This window comes from Pristiophorus japonicus, chromosome 3, assembly GCF_044704955.1.
Source record: "Pristiophorus japonicus isolate sPriJap1 chromosome 3, sPriJap1.hap1, whole genome shotgun sequence".
NCBI lineage: Eukaryota > Metazoa > Chordata > Chondrichthyes > Pristiophoridae > Pristiophorus > Pristiophorus japonicus.
Genome location: NC_091979.1, coordinates 22,400,470 through 22,423,851, shown reverse-complemented (window position 1 = coordinate 22,423,851; position 23,382 = coordinate 22,400,470). Strand labels below are relative to the sequence as shown.

At 47.2% G+C, this 23,382-nt stretch overlaps 1 protein-coding gene across 2 annotated transcripts in view; it reads right to left on the bottom strand.

Annotated features, from left to right (window-relative positions):
* slc15a2 (solute carrier family 15 member 2) overlaps positions 1-23,382 on the bottom strand; it is a 261,524-nt gene that overhangs the window by 229,195 nt on the left and 8,947 nt on the right. The gene's annotated exons all lie outside the window — the stretch shown is intronic.

Here is a 23,382-nt window from a genome sequence, read left to right as displayed (position 1 = left end):
TATCGTTATGGCTTTACTCATATTTGGAGTTTCTACAGTCAACAAATTGCAAGGGATTGTCTCATGTCTGATGCCCAGTACAAAAAAGTCTCTGAGCATTTGTTCTAGGAATCCCTCAGACTCACAATGTCCTGCGAGGTGCCTTAGTTCGGCAACGTAGCTCGCCACTTCCTGGTCCTCCGATCGTTGACACGTGTAGAACCGATATCTCGCCAAGAAAACGCTTTCCTTAGGATTTAGGTGCTCCCGGACCAGCGTACACAGTTCTTCATAGGATTTCTCTGTTGGTTTTGCCGGGGCCAGGAGATTCTTCATGAGGCCATAGGATGTTGCCCCACAGACAGTTAGGAGGATCACCCTTCATTTGATCGCGTTCTCGTCCCCTTCCAGCTCGTTGGCCACGAAGTATTGGTCGAGTCGCTCCACGAAGGCATCCCAATCGTCCCCCTCTGAGAACTTCTCCAGGATGCTGACTGTTCTTTGCATTTTCGCGCGGTTGTTCGTTACCTCGTCACCAATTGTTACGCTTATAATAAATGGTCAGACTGAGTACAGTGTGTAATGAGCAAGTATGACCTTAGTTCATTCAGGAGAACTTCTTTAGCCAATATGTAACAAGCCCAACAAGGGGGAGGGGGCGGTTCTGGACTTGGCTTTGGGGAATGAAGAGGGGCAGGTGGAAGGGGTATCAGTGGGAGAGCATTTTGGTGCTAGTGATCATAATTCAGGAAAATTTAGGGTAGTTATCGAAAAGGACAAAGGTGGACCAGGAAAAAAAGTTCTCAATTGGGGTCAAGCCAATTTTGCTGAGCTGAGATGGAATTTGGCCAAAGTGGACTGGAAACGGCTACTTGATGGTAAATCAATGTCAGAGCAGTGGGAGGCATTCAAGGAGCAGATCCTGACGGTACAGAGCAAGTATGTTCCCTTAAAAAAAAGGTGGGGCTAACAAATCTAGATGTCAAGGGACAGACAACGTAAGATAAAGAAAAAAAGGAAAGCTTATCTCAGATTCCGAGAACTCAATACTGTGCTATATATATCAATGACTTCAACTTAATTGTTGGGGTATGATTAAGAAGTTTGCAGCTGTGTGGTTGATAATGACGAAAGCTGCGGACTGCAGGAAGATATCCATGTACTGGTCAGCTGGGCGGAACAGTGGGAAATGGAATTTAATTGGGCTAAGTGTGAGGTAATGCATTTGGGGAGGTCAAACAAGGCAAGGGAATACACATTAAATGGTACGCCACTGAAAAATGTAGAGGAATAAAGGGACCTTGGAGTGCAGGTCCACAGATCCCTGAAGGTAGCAGGCCAGGTAGATAAGGTGGATAAAAAGGCATATGGAATACTTGCCTTTATTAGTCAAGGCATGGAATACAAGAGCAAGGAGGTTATGCTTGAACTGTATAAAACACTGGTTAGGTCGCAGCTGGAGTACTGTGTGCAGTTCTGGTCACCACATTACAGGAAAGATGTGATTGCACTGGAAAGGGTGCGGAGGAGATTTACAAGAATGTTGCCTGGACTGGAGAATTTTGGCTACGAGGAAAGATTGGAGATGCTGGGTCTGTTTTCTTTAGGGCTGAGGGGAGACCTAATTGAGGTGTTTCAAATTATGAGGGGCCTGGATTAACTGGATAGGAAGGACCTGTTTCCCTTGGCAGAGGGGTCAACAACCAGGTTGCATAGATTTAAAGTAATTGGGGGGAGGTTTAGAGGAGATTTGTGTGGAAATTTCATCATCCCGAGGGTGGTGGGGTTCTGGAACTCACTGCCTGAAAGGGTGGTAGAGGCAGAAACCCTCACCACATTTAAAAGATACTTGGATGTGCACTTAAAGTGCCGTAACCTACAAGAGCTGGAAAGTGAGATTAGGCTGGGTAGTTCTTGGTCAGCCAGCGTGGACATGATGGGCCGAAATGGCCTCCTTCTGTGCTGTATTCTATGAATACTGCAGAGACATTAAGAGGAGTAAAAGTAGCTGTAAGCAACACCGTAAACATCGACACGGACGTCAGGATTTTTGGACTTTAAGTTTTGGATATTGCTTTTCCATATTTTCTGTTACTGCAGAAGAGCAGACAGTGGACTGGGATAGGTCCAGACGTGTTCTACAGGAATACACATCAGGGGGGCGGGGATGGGTCAAAGGCTGAAATCGCAGGAAGATGGCTGATGGGGGGGGGGCCCGTTTGTCATGTAATTGGAATCCATTAGTGAGAGATCAGGTAAACTGGTCAGTGCTCAAACCATCACAGCCCCGGAGCGCGGGAACCTCAGGACAAAAGGAAGCCATCGGCCACCCAGACTCGTTGGAGCCTTTATCCCCAGGAAGAACCCGGTAACAAAGGCACAGGCCGGAAGTGTAATTCATGCTCATTAGTTGGACTGCCTCAGGCAAAGGACTGGTTTTTGGCGCGAGGATTCAAGCATTTTTCAGGTATAAGAGACGGCAGTTTACAGCCATCTCTCTCTCTCTCTCTCTCTCTCCTCTTCTATGCTTGCTTGCTTCATTCAACAACGCATTCAAGGACCGAGCACTCCATTGGGGACGGAGAGAAGAAACCATCATCTACGAGCAAAGAGAGCCTCGCTATTTCGACCTTGAGACTGGGGACTTGAAAACCACAGATTGGCAGAGAACCAGAAGATACGCCTCATCGGGAGAAGCAGCGAGTAAGCCAGAGGGGTAACTGGTGAGCATTATCCCAGCCCACACATCCGTTAGACCACTGCGTAGTGTGAAAGGGTGCTGTGTGTCCCAACCAAGCCTTAGGGGTTTAGTGGGGAGGTTTCTGCATGGATCATAGGCATACGCACAGTCTTTTGGACAGATTCGGTGGTGTCCTATTGAGCCGAGCAGGGGTGGTTTTAGTCGTGGGTACTTCGCCATAGGGGCCTGTTCAGACGGGCCAGTGCTGTGTGTCGTACTGTGTTTGATAAACACCACCAGGGTATGTTTTACTGAAAGCAGGTGTGTGTTTTAACTTGAATAAAAGCATTGTGACGGTTGAGACCAAAAGGTCTGTCTATAACTGAGTATTCTGTTCACTACTACAATTTTCGGGACCAGAACAGTTGTAAGGGGGGTGATTTGAAACCACCAAGGGCAAAACCATTTACAAAGTGCAGGGGTGCAATTAAAAAAGATATCAGGAAAGCAAAGAGAGAGCATGTAAGAATGTTGGCAAGTAAAATCACGGAAAACCCAAGGATGTTTTATAAATACATTAAGAGCAAGAGGATAACTTGAGAAAGAGTGGGGCCTATTAGAGCCCACGAAGGAAATCTGTGCGTGGAGTCAGAAGATGTGGGTATGATTCTTAATGAATACTTTGCATTTGTTTTTACAAAAGAGAGGGGTGATGCAGACTTTGCAATGAGGGAGGAGTGTGAAATATTAGATGAAATAAACATAGTGAGAGAGAAAGTATTAAAGGGCTTAGCAGTTTCAAAGTGGATAAATCCCCAGGACCAGATGGAATGTATCCCAGGCTGTTAAGAGAAGCAAAAGAGAAAATAGCAGAGGCTCTGACCATCATTTTCCAGTCCTCTCTGGCTACAGGTGTGGTGCCAGAGGACTAGAGGACTGCTAATGTCATACCTTTGTTTAAAAAGGGAGAAGGGGCTGGACCGAGTAATTACAGGCCAGTTAGTCTGACCTCGGTGATGGGAAAATTATTCAAAAAATCCTGAGGGACAGGATAAAACTTCATTTGGAAAGGCATGGATTAACCAAGGACAGTCAGCATGGATTTGTTAAGGGAAGGTCGTGTCTGATTAACTCGGTTGAATTTTTTGAGGAGGTAACCAGGAGGGTCGATGAGGGCAGTGCGTATGATGTAGTGTATATGGATTTTAGCAAAGCTTTTGATAAGGTCCCACATGGCAGACTGGTCACGAAAGTAATAACCCATGGGATCCAGGGCAAAGTAGCAAGTTGGATCCAAACTTGGCTCAGAGGCAGGAAGCGATGGGTAATGGTTGAGGGTGTTTTGTGACTGGAAGGCTGTACCCAGTGGGGTTCCGCAGGGCTCAGTGCTGGGTCCCTTACTTTTAGTAGTATATATTAATGACCTGGACTTGAATGTTGTGGGTATGATGTGGGTATGATTAAGAAGTTTGCAGATGGCACTAAAATAGGTTGATAATGAAGAAGAAAGTCATGGACTGCAGGAAGATATCAAACTGGTCAGGTGGGCAGAACAGTGGCAAATGGAATTCAATCCGGAGAAGTGTGAGGTAATGCATTTGGGGATGTCTAACAAGGCAAAGGAATACACATTAAATGGTACGACACTGAAAAGTGCAGAGAAACAAAAGGACCTTGGAGTGTAGGTCACAGATCCCCGAAGGTAGCAGGCCAGATAGATAAGGTGGTTAAGGCAGAATACTTGCCTTTATTGGTCGAGGCATGAAATACAATAGCAGGGGGGGTTATATTTGAACTGTATAAAACACTAGTTAGGCCACAGCTAGAGTACTGTGTGCAGTTCTGGTCACCACATTACAGGAAAGATGTGATTACACTGGAAAGGGTGCAGAGGAGATTTACAAGAATGTTGCCTGGGCTGGAGAATTTTGGCTATGAGGAAAGATTGCAGGTGCTGGGTCTGTTTTCTTTGGAACAGAGGAGGCTGAGGGGAGACCTGATTGAGGTGTATAAAATTATGAGGGGCCTGGATAGAGTGGCTAGGAAGGATCTGTTTCCCTTGACAGAGGGGTCAACAACCAGGGGACAAAATTTTAAAGTAACTGGGGGGAGGTTTAGAAGAGACATGAGGGGAAATCACCCAGAGGGTGGTGGGGGTCTGGAACTCACTGCCTGAAAGGGTGGGAGAGGCAGAAACCCTCACCACATTTTAAAAATACTTGGACATGCACTTAAAGTGCCGTAACCTACAGGGCTACAGAACAAGAGCTGGAAAGTGGGATTAGTCTGGGTAGCTCTTGGTCGGCCAGCACGGACACGATGGGCCGAAATGGCCTACTTCCATGCTGTAAATTTCTATGATTCTATGAACAGCACTGTGGGAGCACCTTCACCTCACGAAGTGCAGCGGTTCAAGAAGGCGGCTCACCACCACCTTCGCAAGAGCAATTAGGGATGGGTAATAAATGCCGGCCTTGCCAGCGACGCCCACATCTCAGGAACGAATAATTTTTAAAAATCCGATAGCGAAATAAGCAGAACTTTCTTTACTCAGAGAATGGTTAGAATGTGGAACAGGAAGTGGCTGAGACAGATAGCTTACACCCTGTCAAAAGGAAACTCGATGAGTACATGACAGAGAAGGGAACAGAAAGATCTGCTGAAAGGCTGAGGTGAGGCAGATGGAATGGGAGGAGTCTCGTGTGGAGTATAAACACCGGCTCAGATTAGTTGGGCCGAATGGCCTGTTTCTGTGCTGTAAATTCTATGCAATGTCACTCCTTCAGGGAGCTGGCATGGTCATGATTGGCCAAATGACCTCCTTCTGAGTTGTATCATTCTATGAAAAGGTTAATCTGGAACACTATTTTAAATTAAAGCGTGAGACCAGGACACGGAGACAGAGGTTCAAACGAGAGAATGGTATCTTTAGGACTGATACCCGGCGGCTCTCCGAGAGTGATCACCGCTTGAAACGGTCTCTGGGCAGAATGGTAGAGGTGGAACCATTTAAGAAACCACCAGATGCAGTAATGGGGTGGTGGAGAGGGGAGTGACTTTAGCATCTTTTTAGATGGTTGAATTAAGGTGGGCTGAATGGCTTTCATCAAAGAGCTGTGGAAGCTGAGTCATTGAATTTATTCAAGGCAGAGATAGACAGATTCTTAAACTATAAGGAAGTCAAGGGTTATGGGGAGCGGGCAGGAAAGTGTTGAGGCCAAGATCAGATCAGCCATGATCTTATTAAATGGCGGAGCAGGCTCGATGGGCTGTATGGCCTACTCCTGCTCCTATTTCTTATGTTCTTTTATCATCTTGTGGTCTAGTGAACAGAGAGAGATAGCAAAAGCATAAGGGAAAGTTGTTTATAAGACACACAAGACTGGTGCTTAGTAAAAAAATATTGATCCATGGCACCTGTAAAAGTGATTTAGGAAATTGTAAATCATTCGGCCTGGAATTTATGATGGATGATAACAGCGAACAAACGTCGTTCGCTGTCATTACCCCTCTGAAACTGCCCGCGCTACCGAACAGGGAATTCCTGAAGTTGCGGTCGGTCATTCACATGCTCTGACATTGGCTGCACACTGGATCACCCACCCCTTCCATAGCCAGCAAGCCAATCCATGTCATCGGGAAAAATCAGTGAAACTGATGAAACCTTGGTCTTCTCCACAGCGATACCAGTGTTAAATACCCCATTACATGTTAGGCCTTGTTGGATTAGGTATACCTGGGTTTTGATTCCGTATCGACTGCTAAACAAAGTATAAAAAACCTAATTTTAATTTTGTGGAGTGACAAATTTCTCCATTACAATAAAAATGTTAATTATTTAAGAAACTTGTGGGGGAGAAATTCCGCTGCTCCCCGCTTGGGTGCGGTAACCGACTTGGGGCCGGACTTCCTGCGGCCGCCGCGGATTTCCCGCCCCGGCCGTGAAATTGCCCTTACCGCCCCTCACGGGAGGTGGGGCGTAATCTCGCGCGCTCCTCTTCCTATCGGGGCGGGTCCCGGTGCTCGAGCGGGACGCGTTGATCAGAGCTATGTGGCTGCTCCGCGCAGTGCTGATGCGTTTCAACGTCCCTCTCCCCTTTGGTTAGCGGGGAGGGCCGCTGCACACGCTGCCCGGCCTCTGACGGCCTCCACTGGGTCACCAGGGTAGCGTGGTGCCAAGGCCAGAAGGGAGGGGGAAGAAGTCGGGCCGACCGTTGTGTTGGTCAAACCGCCAAGATGGCGGCGCGGAGCGCGCTCCCTGCCTCGCCTTTAACTTCCACCCCGCTCGTGGAGGTCGGCCCGCTTCACGACCCGCGTGGCTTGCCGCCGACGCTGCTTGCGGCAGCCTCGCGGGGCGCGAAGCAATGTCCGGCGTGGTGCGGTAAGGGGTCGGCGCGCACGGTGAAGACGTCATCACCGTTTGCCCGGCGGGCCCCGGGCGTTATCCTGGCAGCGCCTCCGTTAACTCCCGCGCAATTTCGCAGGAGCCGTAAGCCCCCCGCCAGCCCCCCCCCCCCCCACCAAACCGGGCAAAAACTGATTTGCACTCCATTAGTGCCCCCTGGAGGCGGTAATGGGCATCGCAAAACTGCGCAATCTCCACCCTTTAATGTTTGCAAATATTTTATTAAGGTTTGTTCAAACTTATTTAAAGTTGCTCTTTCCCCCCCTCCCCCCCCCCGCCCCCCCACCAGTGTGTGAGAACCCCCAGCTTTGTTTTTGCTCTCTGTAACATTTTTACAAAGTCAGAATGAGAGCAATTTCTTCACTTCCTGGTTCCCTGCCTGTGAGAATGCTGCATCGGGATCGGCTGCTTCGGCGGCTTGTTGACCTCACAGCAGCTCGCGCTGGGGGATTCCCACTGTGCCACACCGGTCTCAGTTGCGCAAGATGGCATGATCACCGCGGGCAGCTTCCTTCGGGGCCAGCGGAGAGTGCCTCGGCTTTGCCACTGACCGCAAATAATGGGCTGACATTGAAGGCATGGAGTGCGGTAAACTGTGAAACCGCTGGTGCACGCCCCCTGGAGTACGGGCTATGTAACTACACCCTGTCGACAGCTTGTTTCTTTGGATTTTATGGTAATCAATCATTGTACACCAAGCACTGACCTGCCCTGCATTGCTTTCCCGAACGTCGGGTTACTCATCATCATAGGCAGTCCCTCAAAGCGAGGTTGACTTGCTTCCACGCCAAAAAGGGATGAGTTCACAGGTGTTTCAATGAAGGACCTAATATTCCAGATCCCGAACTACATCCTGAAGGGCGGAAGATGCCTGTGCGTGGATTTTTTTTTAACGTGGTGGCCGTTGCACACCAGCCACCTCACGGGCTTGACAGAGCCAGGTGCTAGTCCAGTGGCAAGGATTAGCCAAGACCACTGGAGACCAGCTCTGCTGCACGGACCGAGTGCGCACGCATATCGCAGTGTGGGCTGGCCCGTGCTGCCCCTGGGCCCTCGCCTCTTCTGGGCCCCGAACTCACACCTCTCCTGGGCCCCAGTCACTTCCCTCGACAAAATCTTACAATAGTTCAGTGGTAAAGTTGCTGGACTGGCAAACAAGTGGTGCTGAATTTACACCCAGTATTTGTTGTTGTAAAATAAAGAACTTGCATCGAAGAACATTAAGAGCAGGAGTAGGCCATTAAGCCCCTCGAACCTGCTCTGCCATTCGTTGAGATCATGGCTGATCTTCCACCTCAATTCCATATTCCTGCACTGGCCCATAGCCCTTGATTCCATTAATATCCAAAACTCTATTGATCACTGCCCTGAATATGTGGCCTCTCCAAGGCCCTATGTAATTTCAGAAGACTGAGAGGCGATTTTATCAAAACATATAAGATAATGAGGGGGCTCGACAAGGTGGATGCAGAGAGGATATTTCCACTGATAGGGGAAACTAAAACTTGGGGGCATAGTCTCAGAATAAGGGGTTGCCCATTTAAAACTGAGATGATAAATTTCTTCTCTCAAAGGGTTGTAAATCTGTGGAATTCTCTACCCCAGAGAGCTGTGGAGGCTGGGTCATTGAATATATTTAAGGCGGAGATAGACAGATTTTTAAGCGATAAGGGAGTAAAGGATTATAGGGAGTGGGCAGGGAATTGGAGCTGAGTCCATGATCAGGTCAACCATGATCTTATTGAATGGCGGAGCAGGCTCGAGGGGCAAAATGGTCTACTCTGCTGCTGCTGTCCGGGCATCTGCTGTACATACCTGCGCCGATTTCCTTACCTGCTTTTCAAATGTGTTGCTATTTCATCCTTAATAATTGATTCCAACATTTTCCCCACTACTGATGTCAGGCTAATCGGTCTATAGTTACCCACTTTCTCTCTCTCTCCCTTTTTAAAAAATGGTGTTACATTAGCTACCCTCCAGTCCATAGGAACTGACCCAGAGTTGATAGACTGTTGGAAAATGATCACCAATGCATCCATTATTTCTAGGGCCACTTCCTTAAGTACTCTGGGATGCAGACTATCAGGCCCTGGGGATTTATCGGCCTTCAATCCCATCAATTTCCCAAACACTATTTCCCGCCTAATAAAGATATCCTTCAGTTCCTCCTTCTCACTAGACCCTCAATCCCCTAGTACTTCCAGAAGGTTATTTGTGTCTTTCTTCGTGAAGACAGAACCAAATTATTTGTTCAATTGGTCTGCCATTTCGTTGTTCCCCATTATAAATTCACCTGAATCTGACTACTAGGGATCTACGTTTGTCTTCAAGAATCTTTTTCTCTTCACATATCTATAGAAGCTTTTGCAGTCAGTTTTTATGTTCCCAGCAAGCTTTTTCTCCGACTCTATTTTCATATCTTAATTAAACCCTTTGTCCTCCTCTGCTGAATTCTAAATTTCTCCCAGTCATCAGGTTTGCTGCTTTTTCTGGCCAATTTATATGCCTCTTCCTTGGATTTAACACTATCCTTAATTTCCTTTGTTAGCCACAGTTGAGCCACCTTCCCCGTTTTATTTTTACTCCAGACAGGGATGTACAATTGCTGAAGTTCATCCATGTGATCTTTAAATGTTTGCCATTGCCTATCCACCGTCAATCCTTTAAGTATCTTTTGCCAGTCTATTCTAGCCAATTCACGCCTCAAACCATCGAAGTTACCTTTCCTTAAGTTCAGGACCTTAGTTTCTGAATTAACTGTGTCACTATCCATCTGAATAAAGAATTCTACCATGTTATGGTCACTCTTCCCCAAGGGGTCTCGCACAACAAGATTGCTAATTAGTCCTTTCTCATTTCACATCACCCAGTCTAGGATGGCCAGCTCCCTAGTTGGTTCCTCGACATATTGGTCTAGAAAACCATCCCTAATACACTCCAGGAAATCCTCCTCCATCGCATTGCTACTAGTTTGGTTAACCCAATCAATATGTAGATTAAAGTTGCCCATGATAACTGCTGTACCTTTATTGCATGCATCCCTAATTTCTTGTTTGATGCTGTCCCCAACCTCACTATTGCTGTTTGGTGGTCTGTATACAACTCCCACTAGCGTTTTCTGCTCTTTGGTATTCCGTAGCTCCACCCATACCGATTCCACATCATCCAGGCTAATGTCCCTCCTTACTATTGCATTAATTTCCTCTTTAACTAGCAATGCCACCCCGCCTCCTTTTCCTTTCTGTCTATCCTTCCTAAATGTGGATATTGAGTTCCCAGCCTTGGTCATCCTGGAGCCGTGTCTCCGTGATGCCAATTACATCATACTTGTTAACTGCTATCTGCGCAGTTAATTCGTCCACCTTATTCCGAATACTCCTTGCATTGAGGCACAGAGCCTTCAGGCTTGTCTTTCTAACACACTTTGCCCCTTTAGAATTTTGCTGTAATGTGGTCCTTTTTGCTTTTTGCCTTGGGTTTCTCTGCCCTCCACTTGTACTTTTCTTCTTTCTATCTTTTGCTTCTGCCCCCATTCTACTTCCCTCTGTCTCCCTGCATCGGTTCCCATCCCCCTGCCATATTAGTTTAACTCCTCCCCAACAGCACTAGCAAACACTCCCCCTAGGACATTGGTTCCGGTCCTGCCCAGGTGCAGACCGTCCAGTTTGTACTGGTCCCACCTCCCCCAGAACCGGTTCCAATGTCCCAGGAATTTGAATCCCTCCCTTCTGCACCACTCCTCAAGCCACGTATTCATCTGAGCTATCATGCGATTCCTACTCTGACTAGCACGTGGCACTGGTAGCAATCCTGAGATTACTACTTTTGAGGTCCTACTTTTTAATTTAGCTCCTAGCTCCCTAAATTCATCTTGTAGGACCTCATCCCGTTTTTTACCGATATCGTTGGTACCTATATGCACCACGATAACTGGCTGTTCACCCTCCCTTTTCAGAATGCCCTGCACCCGCTCCAAGACATCCTTGACCCTTGCACCAGGGAGGCAACATACCATCCTGGAGTCTCGGTTGTGGCCGCAGAAACGTCTATCTATTCCCATTACAATTGAATCCCTTATCACTATAGCTCTCCCACTCTTTTTCCTGCCCTCCTGTGCAGCAGAGCCAGCCACAGTGCCATGGACTTGGCTGCTGCTGCCCTCCCCTGATGAGTCATCCCCCTCAACAGTACCCAAAGCGGTGTATCTGTTCTGCAGGGGGATGACTGCAGGGGACCCCTGCACTATCTTCTTTCCACTGCTCTTCCTGTTGGTCACCCATCCCCTATCTGGCTGTGTACCCTCTACCTGCAATAAGACCAACTCACTAAACGTGCTATTCACGACATCCTCAGCATCGTGGATGCTCCAGAGTGAGTCCACCTGCAGCTCCAGTGCCGCAATGCGGTCCATCAGGATTCTCTTAATAGCCAAAAATCTATCGATCCCTGTCTTGAATATACTCAACGACTGAGCCTTCACAGCCCTCTGGGGTAGAGAATTCCAAAGAGTGAAGAAGTTTCTCCTTATCTCAGTCCTAAATTGGCAACCCCTTATTCTGAGACTGTGACCCCTGGTTCTAGACTCCCCAGCCAGAGGAAACATCCTCCCTGCATCTACCCTGTCAAGCCCTGTAAGAATTTTGTATGTTTCAATGAGATCACCTCTCATTCTTCTAACCTCCATCAATTTCTTGGTCCTCCTTTGCTGGATTCTAAAATCCTCCCAATCCTCAGGCTTACTGCTCTTTTTGGCAACATTCTAAGCCTCTTCCTTTGATCTAATCCTATCTTTAACTTTTTGTGTTAGCCACAGTTGGACCACTTTTCCGGTGGGGTTTTTGTGCCTTAAAGGAATATATATGTTCTAAATTATATATTAATTCTTTAAATGCAAGCACCATCATATTCAAAAAGGAGTTAGATGTAGTCCTTACTACTAGTGGGATCAAGGGGTATGGTGAGAAAGCAGGAATGGGGTAATGAAGTTGCATGTTCAGCCATGAACTCATTGAATGGCGGTGAAGGCTCGAAGGGCCGAATGGCCTACTCCTGCACCTATTTTCTATGTTTCTATGTTTTCTGTATCTTTTAATGTAGCTCCCCAATCTACCTTAGCCAACTCGCCCCTCATACCTGTGTAGTTTGCCTTGTTTAGATTCAAGACTCTTGTTTCACATTTAACTAAATCATTTTCAAACTCAGTATAAAATTCTATCATATTATGATCGATCTTCCTTAAAGGCCCCATTATTACAAGGTTATTAATCAACCCTTTCTCACTGAACAATACTAAATCTAAATAACCTGTGCCCTAGTTGGTTCCTCAACACACTGATCTAGAAAACTATCTTGTATCCATGAATTCGTCCTCCACACTATTACTACAAATTTGATTTGCCCAGTCCATCTATAGAATAAAGTCCCTCATAATTACTGTTTTACCCTTGTTACCCTAATTTCCTGATCACAGGGCAGTAGACACGGCTTTGAACTAATGAAGAGTGGGTGGGGGGTTCCAGTTTGAACAGCAGAGGCTAGAAATGACAGGGAATCATCCACGGGAGAGAGCCGATAGGTCTTCCGCTTTCGCAATTTCTGTCAGTATCCCAGGTGTCGAGCTGGATTTTCATTTTATCATCAACTTGAAGTCGGATCCTCGCCGTATCCAAAGGGAAAAATGTTGTTGTGGCAGTCGCACTACCCATTACAACTACTGTTTGGGGGCCTTTAAACAACTCCCACCAATATTTTCTGCCCCTTGCTGTTGCTTAGCTCCACCCAAACTGATTCCACTTCTTCATTTTTGGAGCCAAGATCCTTTCTCTATCCTGTCTTTATCCCATCCTTTATGATCAGGGCGACCCCTCCTCCTTTTACATTTTCCCTAGCTCTTCTAAAAGTTAAGTATCCTGGAATATTTACTTCCCAAGCTCGGTCACTCTGCAAACACATCTCCGTAATGGCTATTAGATCAAACTTATTAATTTCTATCTGTGCTATTAATTCATCTATTTTGTTGCGAATGCTTCGCGCATAAAGTGCCTTTCGCTTGGACTTCTTTCTATTTTACCCCTGATGCCACCTGTTGCCTTATTACCCTGGTTACTCTCTCTGTCCCTTCCTGGCCCACTCTGCTTATTTTTACCCAAAACTTTACTCTGCTCTAGAGCCTTGACATTTCTCGCGCTGATTTTAAATTTACTGTTTCCCGAATCCTTCCACCCCTCCCCCACCCCACCCACCCACCCTTCATTGTTTAAAGCCCTCTCTACTGCCCTAGTTATTTGGTTCGCCGGAACACTGGTTCCAGCCCGGTTTAAGTGGAGCCCGTCCCATCGGAACAGCTCCCTCTTTCCCCAGTACTGGTGCCAGTGTCCCATGAACTGAAACTCCTTCCTCTCACACCACTCTGAGCCACACATTTAAATCTCTAATCCCTATGTCAATTTGCGCGTGGCTCAGTTAACAATCCAGAGATTATTACCTCTGAAGTTCTGCTTTTTAAATTTGGATCCTAGCTCCTCAAACCCCCGCAGCAGAACCTCATTCCTGGTTCTACCTATGTCATTGGTTCATATGTGGGCAACGACAACGGGATCCTTCCCCCTCCCACTCTAAGTTCTGCTCCAGCCGCGAGAGATATCCTTAACCCTGGCACCGGGCAGGTAAGACAACCTCCGGAGCTCCCAGTCATGGTTGCATTTCTGGCAAATCTACATAGTCTGGACAGCACAGAAAGAGGCAAAACCGGCCCAACCGGTCAGTGTCAGTGTTTATGTTCCACACGAGCCCCCTCCTACTCTGCTTCATTGACCCCCAACATAACCTTCCATCTCTTCCTCCCTCATGTAATAATCTAGCTTCCCCTGAGGAGGACTGCTAAGCTGCAGCAATAGAGAAATAAGATCGATTAAAAAGAACTATACCGAAAATGCAATAAAAATAAAAGCCTGAAAGTCACTCAGTAAACACATGGGGACAGTTTACCCTGCACATTCTGTACTCATTACACCAATGCTCTCAAAACAGGTTTGTTGACATTGTGACTGCAAAAAGGTTAATCCATAAATAGCAGCTCATCCCATCGTCAGGATATTCCAAAGGGTTTCGCAACCAATGAAGTATTCAAGTCCAGTCACTGTTATTTGGGGAAACGCGGCAGACAATTCACAGGAAGCAAAGTCCCACAGACAGCAAAGGAGATGATTGGCCAGTTAATCTCGAGTTAGGCCACAACTGGAGTACTGCATGCAGTTCTGGTCAACACATTACAGGCAAGATGTAATTGCGCTAGAGAGAGTGCAGAGGAGATTTACAAGAATGTTGCCTGGACTGGAGAATTTTAGCTATGAGGACAGATTGGATAGGCTGGGGTTGCTTTCTTTGGAACAGGGGAGGCTGAGGGGAGACCTGATTGAGGTGTATAAAATTATAAGGGGCCTGGATAGAGTGGGGTAGGAAGGATCTATTTCCCTAGGCAGAGGGGTCAATAACCAGGGGGGGCATAGATTTAAAGTAATTGGGAGGAGGTTTAGAGGGGAGATGAGGAAACATTTCTTCACTCAGAGGGTGGTGGGGGTCTGGAACTCACTGCCTGAAAGGGTGGTCGAGGCAGAAACCCTCACCACATTTAAAAAGTACCTGGATGTGCACTTGAAGTGCCGTAACCTACAGGGCTACGGACCTAGAGCTGGAAAGTGGGATTAGGCTGGATAGCCTCTTGGTCGGCCGGTGCGGACACAATGGGCCGAAATGATCTCCTTCCGTGCAGTAAATACCCATGATTCTAATCTGCTCTTTTTTGGCGGTAATGGTTAACGGCAGGGAATGTTGACCAAGACACCGGGCAAATTCCCTACTCTCTTCCCCCCCCAAATAGAGGCACGGGGTCTTATGTCCGCCTGAGCTGGCGGATGGGACCTGGGTCTGTCGCAATGGTCCCTGGAAGCTGCGTGGCCGCGTTAACACACCAAGTATCCTGCACAGCAGGCTTGTGAATGTTTAAAAACTGCGCATGTGTGTGGTATTATCAATCGCCCCGCGGGAGCCCCAAAATAATTACAGGGAACATTGGTCCGTTGCCTCATCAGATGACGAGGCCAGCGAAGGCGACACCCCCCTCGGTATTGCGCCCAAATGTAGGAAACGCGGCAGCCAACGTGCGCACAGCAAGCTCCCACAAACAGCAACATGAATGACCAGATAATCCTGTCTTTGTCATGTTGATTGAGGGACAGGACCCCGGGGATAACTCCCCCGTTCCTCCTCAAAACAGTGCCGTGGAATCCCCGACATCCACCCGAGCACATGGGAGGGGGGTCGCAGTTTAATATCTCATCCGAAAGATGGCACCTGTGACAGTGCAGCGCCCCCTCCGCACTGCGCTGGGCGCGTCAGCCTAGATTTTGTGCTCAAGTCTCTGGAGTGGGATTGATCCCACAATCTTCAGACTCAGAGGCGAGGGTGTTACCCACTGAGTCACAACTGACACTGCTCAATATTTGTGAACATCGAGAGAAGTGTCACTTACTTTGATATATCAATACAGTCGTAGTTCAAGGTTAAATTCCAGGTTGTGAATGGGTTGTTCGTAAAATAATTTCCATGGTATTTTTAAGAAGGTGTTGGGGGGGCGCGTTGGGGGGGCGCGAGGGGGGTGGCGGGGGAGAACCCTATTACTTTTACCCTTGGATCTGTAAACTAGAGCCTGCTTGATGGATTCAATTACAGATTTAGTGTTTGTTGCACTGCATGCTGCTGTCTGGCATAAATCAACTGAACAGAACTTTAGGAATAGTGTCATCATTTTGGCCAGTGACTGACTCAAAATAGCAGAGCCAGGACCAGTCAGCTATTGCAGTCCTCCTCTCTCTCTCTTTCCCCCCGCCCCACCGCCCCACCCCCTCCCCCCCGCCAAAAGGGTGAGGTCGCCCAGGAGTTGCTGCGCTCTCACAGGAACACCTGTCTCCGCTTTATACAGCTGGCTTGTTGATGGGTCCTGTAAATCATCGAGTCTAATGGTTTTAAACATGAGATCATTTACAACAGATCACATAAGAACATAAGAATTAGGAACAGGAGTAGGCCATCTAGCCCCTCGAGCCTGCTCCGCCATTCAACAAGATCATGGCTGATCTGGCCGTGGACTCAGCTCCACTTACCCGCCCGCTCCCCATAACCCTTAATTTCCTTATTGGTTAAAAATCTATCTATCTGTGATTTGAATACATTCAATGAGCTAGCCTCAACTGCTTCCTTGGGCAGCAAATTCCACAGATTCACAACCCTCTGGGAGAAGAAATTCCTTCTCAACTCGGTTTTAAATTGGCTTCCCCGTATTTTGAGGCTGTGCCCCCTAGTTCTAGTCTCCCCGACCAGTGGAAACAACCTCTCCGCCTCTATCTTGTCTATCCCTTTCATTATTTTACATGTTTCTATAAGATCACCCCTCATCCTTCTGAACTCCAACGAGTAAAGACCCAGTCTACTCAATCTATCATCAGAAGGTAACCCCCTCATCTCCGGAATCAGCCGAGTGAATCGTCTCTGTACCCCCTCCAAAGCTAGTATATCCTTCCTTAAGTAAGGTGACCAAAACTGCACGCAGTACACCAGGCGTGGCCTCACCAATACCCTATACAGTTGCAGAAGGACCTCCCTGCTTTTGTACTCCATCCCTCTCGCAATGAAGGCCAACATTCCATTCGCCTTCCTGATTACCTGCTGCACCTGCAAACTAACTTTTTGGGATTCATGCACAAGGACCCCCAGGTCCCTCTGCACCGCAGCATGTTGTAATTTCTCCCCATTCAAATAATATTCCCTTTTACAGTTTTTTCCCCCAAGGTGGATGACCTCACACTTTCCGACATTGTATTCCATCTGCCAAACCTTAGCCCATTCGCTTAACCTATCCAAATCTCTTTGCAGCCTCTCTGTGTCCTCTACACAACCCGCTTTCCCACTAATCTTTGTGTCATCTGCAAATTTTGTTACGCTACACTCTGTCCCCTCTTCCAGGTCATCTATGTATATTGTAAACAGTTGTGGTCCCAGCACCGATCCCTGTGGCACACCACTAACCATCGATTTCCAACCCGAAAAGGACCCATTTATCCCAACTCTGCTTTCTGTTTGCCAACCAATTCTCTATCCATGCTAATACATTTCCTCTGACTCCGCGTATCTTTATCTTCTGCAGTAACCTTTTGTGTTGCACCTTATCGAATGCCTTTTGAAAATCTAAATACACTACATCCATCGGTACACCTCTATCCACCATGCTCGTTATATCCTCAAAGAATTCCAGTAAATTAGTTAAACATGATTTCCCCTTCATGAATCCATGTTGCGTCTGCTTGATTGCACTATTCCTATCTAGTTGTCCCGCTATTTCTTCCTTAATGATAGTTTCAAGCATTTTCCCCACTACAGATATTAAACTAACCGGCTTATAGTTACCTGCCTTTTGTCTGCCCCCTTTTTTAAACAGAGGCGTTACATTAGCTGCTTTCCAATCTGCTGGTACCTCCCCAGAGTCCAGAGAATTTTGGTAGATTATAACGAATGCATCTGCTATAACAAGCCCAATCGGTTTACAGACAGTATTCATTTTACTATGAGGATTTAATATTTAGTGACAATTGTTTTAAAAATAGTGCATTTATAGATAAAAGCATTCATTTTTTTTTTAAATTCGTGCATGGATGTGGGCGTCACTGGCAAGGCCAGCATTTATCAGGTATAGTTAGGTGCAGGGACCGGGAGGGAGCAAGCCATTCGGCCTTGGCTAGTTGTGGGGTGTTATGTTCATATTCTGTTTGTTACATCTCACAGGACAGGCATTAAGACCCTGCGGGAGCTATTCACAGTTGCTGTACTCATGCTGGTTTGGGGACACCATTTTGGGTTGTATAAAAGCACAGTTAAGTTAAGTTACATTTTTCCTGGCTCAGTTTGTCAGTTATTTACGCATACACAACATAATTTGCTGATGAGGATGTCTCAAATTAACCTTCCTACCGCCCCCCCCCCCCACCCTCACCACCTTTCCTTTCCACACCTGGGGACCCTCCAATTCCAAGGCTGAGATGGATTTTTCTACATAGATCACGGCGAGTGGAGTAGACGGCGATAACCTTACGCCAGCTCGCCGCCGTGTAATACGTATCCACTGCCTCGACACCGAAGGCCAACGCATCTTTGGCCAAATCGAAGACACGGAGTCCTACGACAAAACGGTAAGCGTCCTAGAGAACTATTTTCGGCCAAAGAAAAGTATCGTGATGGAGAGATACCAATTTCATAAAAAGGGGACAAGGGAACGGTGAACCAATCAAACAGTACATCATTACATTAACTGAACTGGCCGCTACGTGTAACTTTGAAACACTCACAGAGGAAATGATCAGGGATCAAATTATTGAGAAAACAATGATCCCCTCATTCGGGAACGCTTGCTAATGGAGGATGACAAATTAACATTGGATGAAGCAGCTAATTTGGCCATTCAAATCGAAACAGCGCTTTCCGATTCAAAAGTGATCATATCCCCTGCTCCCCCTGTGCTGCAGACTGCAGCTACAGCCCATGTGTAAGGTGTTCGTCCAAAGCAGAAATCACAGCAGAGACACAGGGCTAGTAATAAGCCACCCACTACAGATTGTGGACTTAACTTCCACTGCTTTAACTGTGGGACAAATCACACTCAGCAAAGAGTCCTAACTGCCCTGCAAGTGGGAAGAAATGCTCTGCATGTGGTAAAATGAACCATTTTGCTAGTGTCTGTCACTCATCGCAGTATATTCGATATGGAGACAACCCCAATAGTGATAAACCCAGAATGGTTTGCACCGTTAGTGAAATTTCGCACATCAATTCGGTCAAATTCAATGTGTGAGATAAACATTGTCGGCACGTCCTGCTGCTTTCTCATTGACCTCGGAGCCAAAGTCTCCATATTGAGCGAGGCTGTGTACAAAACCCACTTCACGCACTGTCAACTGCAGCCTGCAACTTCCACTCGACATGCGTACTCCGACTCCAAAATTGAGGTACTTGGGATCATATATCTGTCCCGATATACTCCAAGGACATAATATTGGAGAACTTTTCCTTTCATGTCGCGAAGGGACGAAGCTTCATGGGTGTTGACCTTTTTGACAACTTGGGTTCAAAGTTTATGACCCAACTGACACACCTGTGTACACGGTGGACTTTGACAAGCAGTATCCCTCAATCTTCACAGGGTTTGGATTGGCAACAAAATTCTGCCATCGTTCCCGTGTTGACCCTTCCGTCAAGCCGGTTACAAAGTGACTTCACGCAGTTATGGCTAGACTTGCTACACATAACATTCAGGTGAATTTATAATGGGGAACAAAGAAATGGCGGACCAGTTAAACAAATACTTTGGTTCTGTCTTCATGAAGGAAGACACAAATAACCTTCCGGAAATACTCGGGAACCGAGGGTCTAGTGAGAAGGAGGAACTGAAGGAAATCCTTATTAAGCGGGAAATTGTGTTAGGGAAATTGATGGGATTGAAGACCGATAAATCCCCGGGGCCTGATAGTCTGCATCCCAGAGTACTTAAGGAGTTAGCCCTAGAAATAGTGGATGCATTGGTGATCATTTTCCAACAGTCTATTGACTCTGGATCAGTTCCTATGGACTGGAGGGTAGCTAATGTAACACCAATTTTTAACAAAGAAGGGAGAGAGAAAACGGGTAATTATAGACCGGTCAGCCTGACATCAGTAGTGGGGAAAATGTTGGAATCAATTATTAAAGGCGAAATAGCAGGACATTTGGAAAGCAGTGACGGGATCGGTCCAAGTCAGCATGGATTTATGAAAGGGAAATCTTGCTTGAAAAATCTTCTAAAATCTTCTGAGAATGTAACTGGTAGAGTGGACAAGGGAAAACCAGTGGATGTGGTGTATTTGGACTTTCAAAAGGCTTTTGACAAGGTCTCACACAAGCGATTGGTGTGCAAAATTAAAGCACATGGTATTGGGGGTAACATGGATAGAGAACTGGTTGGCAGACAGGAAGCAGAGAGTCGGGATAAATGGGTCCTTTTCAGAATGGCAGGCAGTGACTAGTGGAGTACCGCAGGACTCAGTGCTGGGACCACGGCTATTTACAATATAGATTAATGATTTGGATGAGGGAATTGAGTGTAATATCTCCAAGTTTGCAGATGACACTAAGCTGGGTGGCAGTGTGAGCTGTGAGGAGGATGCTAAAAGGCTGCAGGGTGACTTGGCCAGGTTAGGTGAGTGGGCAAATGCATGGCAGATGCAGTATAATGTGGATAAATGTGAGGTTATCCACTTTGGTGGCAAAAACACAAAGGCAGAATATTATCTGAATGGCGGCAGATTAGGAAAAGGGGAGGTGCAGCGAAACCTGGGTGTCATGGTACATCAGTCATTGAAAGCTGGCATGCAGGTACAGCAGGCGGTGAAGAAGGCAAATGGTATGTTGGCTTTCATAGCTAGGGGCTTTGAGTATAGGAGCAGGGAGGTCTTACTGCAGTAGTACAGGGCCTTAGTGAGGCCTCACCTGGAATATTGTGTTCAGTTTTGGTCTCCTAATCTGAGGAAAGACATTCTTGCTATTGAGGGAGTGCAGCGAAGGTTCACCAGACTGATTCCCGGAATGGCAGGACTGACATATGAGGAGAGACTGGATCGACTAGGCCTTTATTCACTGGAGTTTGGAAGGATGAGAGGGGATCTCATAGAAACATATAAAATTCTGATGAGACTGGACAGGTTAGATTGAGGAAGAATGTTCCCGATGTTGGGGAAGTCCAGAACCAGGGGACATAGTCTAAGGATAAGGGGTAAGCCATTTTGGACTGAGATGAGGAGAAACTTCTTCACTCAGGAGTTGTTAACCTGTGGAATTCCCTACCGCAGAGATTTGTTGATGCCAGTTCATTGGATGTATCTAAGAGGGAGTTAGATGTGGCCCTTACGGCTAAAGGGATCAAGGGGTATGGAACGAAAGCAGGAAGGGGGTACTGAGGTGAATGATCAGCCATGATCTTATTGAATGGTGGTGCAGGCTCGAAGGGCCGAATGGTCTACTCCTGCACCTGTTTTCTACGTTTCTATGTTTCTATATTACACTTAATGCCGATAAGTGTACATTCGCTGCTGGAGAAATAAACTTTCTGGGCTACAGAGTTACAGCACAAGGTGTCAAGTGACATCATTGACGCGATCCAGCGAATGCAGGAGACTACCAATGTCACAGAACTTTCATCATACCTCAGTACTTGCAACTTCTATCTGAAGTTTGTCCCGCACTACGCGCACAGTGTCGAACCACTTCGTAAGTTGCTGCGCAAGGACGTCCCTTGGGAATGGACAGATTCCCAGCCACAGGGAGCAAATCACGTCCCCTCCTCTTGCGCACTTTGATCCGAATGCCACTACATATGTCACCACGGGTGCATCAGGCACCGCCATGGGTGCTGTGCTCTCGCAATGGATTGACGGCCTGGAACGCCCAGTCACCTTCGCCTCTCGCATGCCCTCGTCTGCAGAATGTAAATACTCTGCCGGGGAACGCGAAGCACTCGCTTGCATCTACGCATGTAAACGCTGGCACATCTACCTCTGTGGCAGAAAATTTACCCTCCGTACGGATCACCAAGCGCTAACTACGCTACTCGCTACAACTGGATCTAGGCACAGACCACTATCAGCCGATGGTCAGATCGCCTTCATCAGTATAACTATGATGTACAGTACATCGCTGGCAGTCGCAGCCACGTAGTTGACATGCTCAGCCGCTTGACTCCTGTTTCGGGCTCTGGTGCTGACTTGTTCACAGATGACGACACATATGTCACTTTGATCATCACTCTGTCCATCGGAAACCTTGTTTCCTGCGACGAACTCGAAACCGAATCACAGCGTGATGCTACGCTCCAGCACTTGTGCCACTTCCTCCAGACTGAGTGGCCTAAGCAAATTCTGGAAGAGCTAAAAACATTCCACAGACTTTGCGATTAATTTTCCGTTTGGAACGATAGCTGCCTAACTCGTGGTGATTGAGCAGTAATTCCCAAGTCGCTTCAACGGTGTGTTCTCTCATTGGCACACGATGGGCACCCTGGCATTGTCCACATGAAGCAGAGATGTCGCGATTCGGTATGGTGGCCTGGGAGTGACAATCACATCGTGGAGCTTGTCTCACCCTGCGAAGAATGCAGTCTGAACGAAAGGGCCACAAACATCCGACCAGCGCCAATGAAGCCCATTCCATGGCAACAATGACCATGGCAACAATTGGATATCTTCGGTCCAGTTGAAGCAGCTCCACAGTACCAGCGTTTCCTTGTTGTGGTACTTGACCTGCATTCCAAATGGCCAGAAATCGCTACAAGTTCAGTGACCTCATCAATGATCGCCACGACATGGGGCCTCCCCAGAGGTCATTCACTGACAATGGACCACAGTTTGTGTCCGATCAGTTCACGGATTTTCTCACTCGAGCATGGTCTTACTGCTCGGTACAATTCTCACAGCAACGGAGGTGTTGAGCGATTTAACTGCGTCATCAAAGAGGGTTTGAAAGCCGACCTCGCAGCAGGCCAAACGTTCGACGAAGCGGTTCAGATCACCCTCTGCACATACCGTTCGACAAAGCACTCGCCAACGGGGAAGACACCCGCTGAGCTCCTGATTGGGCGGAATATTCGCTGGCTACTGGACATTCTCAAACCCCCAGCCAAACCTAGTGCCAAGAGGCTAGCAGGATGGAACAGAGGCTGTTTCCCAAACGAAAATCTCGATCAAACACCGCAAACTCCTCGCCAGTCTCAGCGTATCAGAACACAACCTGGCTATCTCAAGGACTCTGTCTCTACATAAGACCTTGGTTTTAAAAAGGGCGGGGGGGAAATATGTTGTGCTCATACTCTGTGTGTTTGTTACAACTCACAGGGCGGGCATTAGGACCCTGCAGCAGCTATTCACAGTTGCTGTACTCATGCTGGTTCATGCTGGTTTGGGACACCATTTTGGGTTGTTGTATAAAAGCACATAATTTAAGTTACTTTACTCCTGGCTCAGTATGTCAGTTATTTATGCGTACACAACATGGGGGAGCGGACCGGGAAGCCATTCGGCCTGGGATAGGAGCGGGGATCGGCATTGGGAGGGGGGAGGGGGGGACTTTAATAATTTAATGGAGGTAAATTGCTCCAATGTATTTGTGCTTGTGAAGTTGCTGCGACGTATTTTAATGTGCTTGTGCAGGTTGCTGTGAGCTGGCTGTATGTCTCACTTTCCAGCCT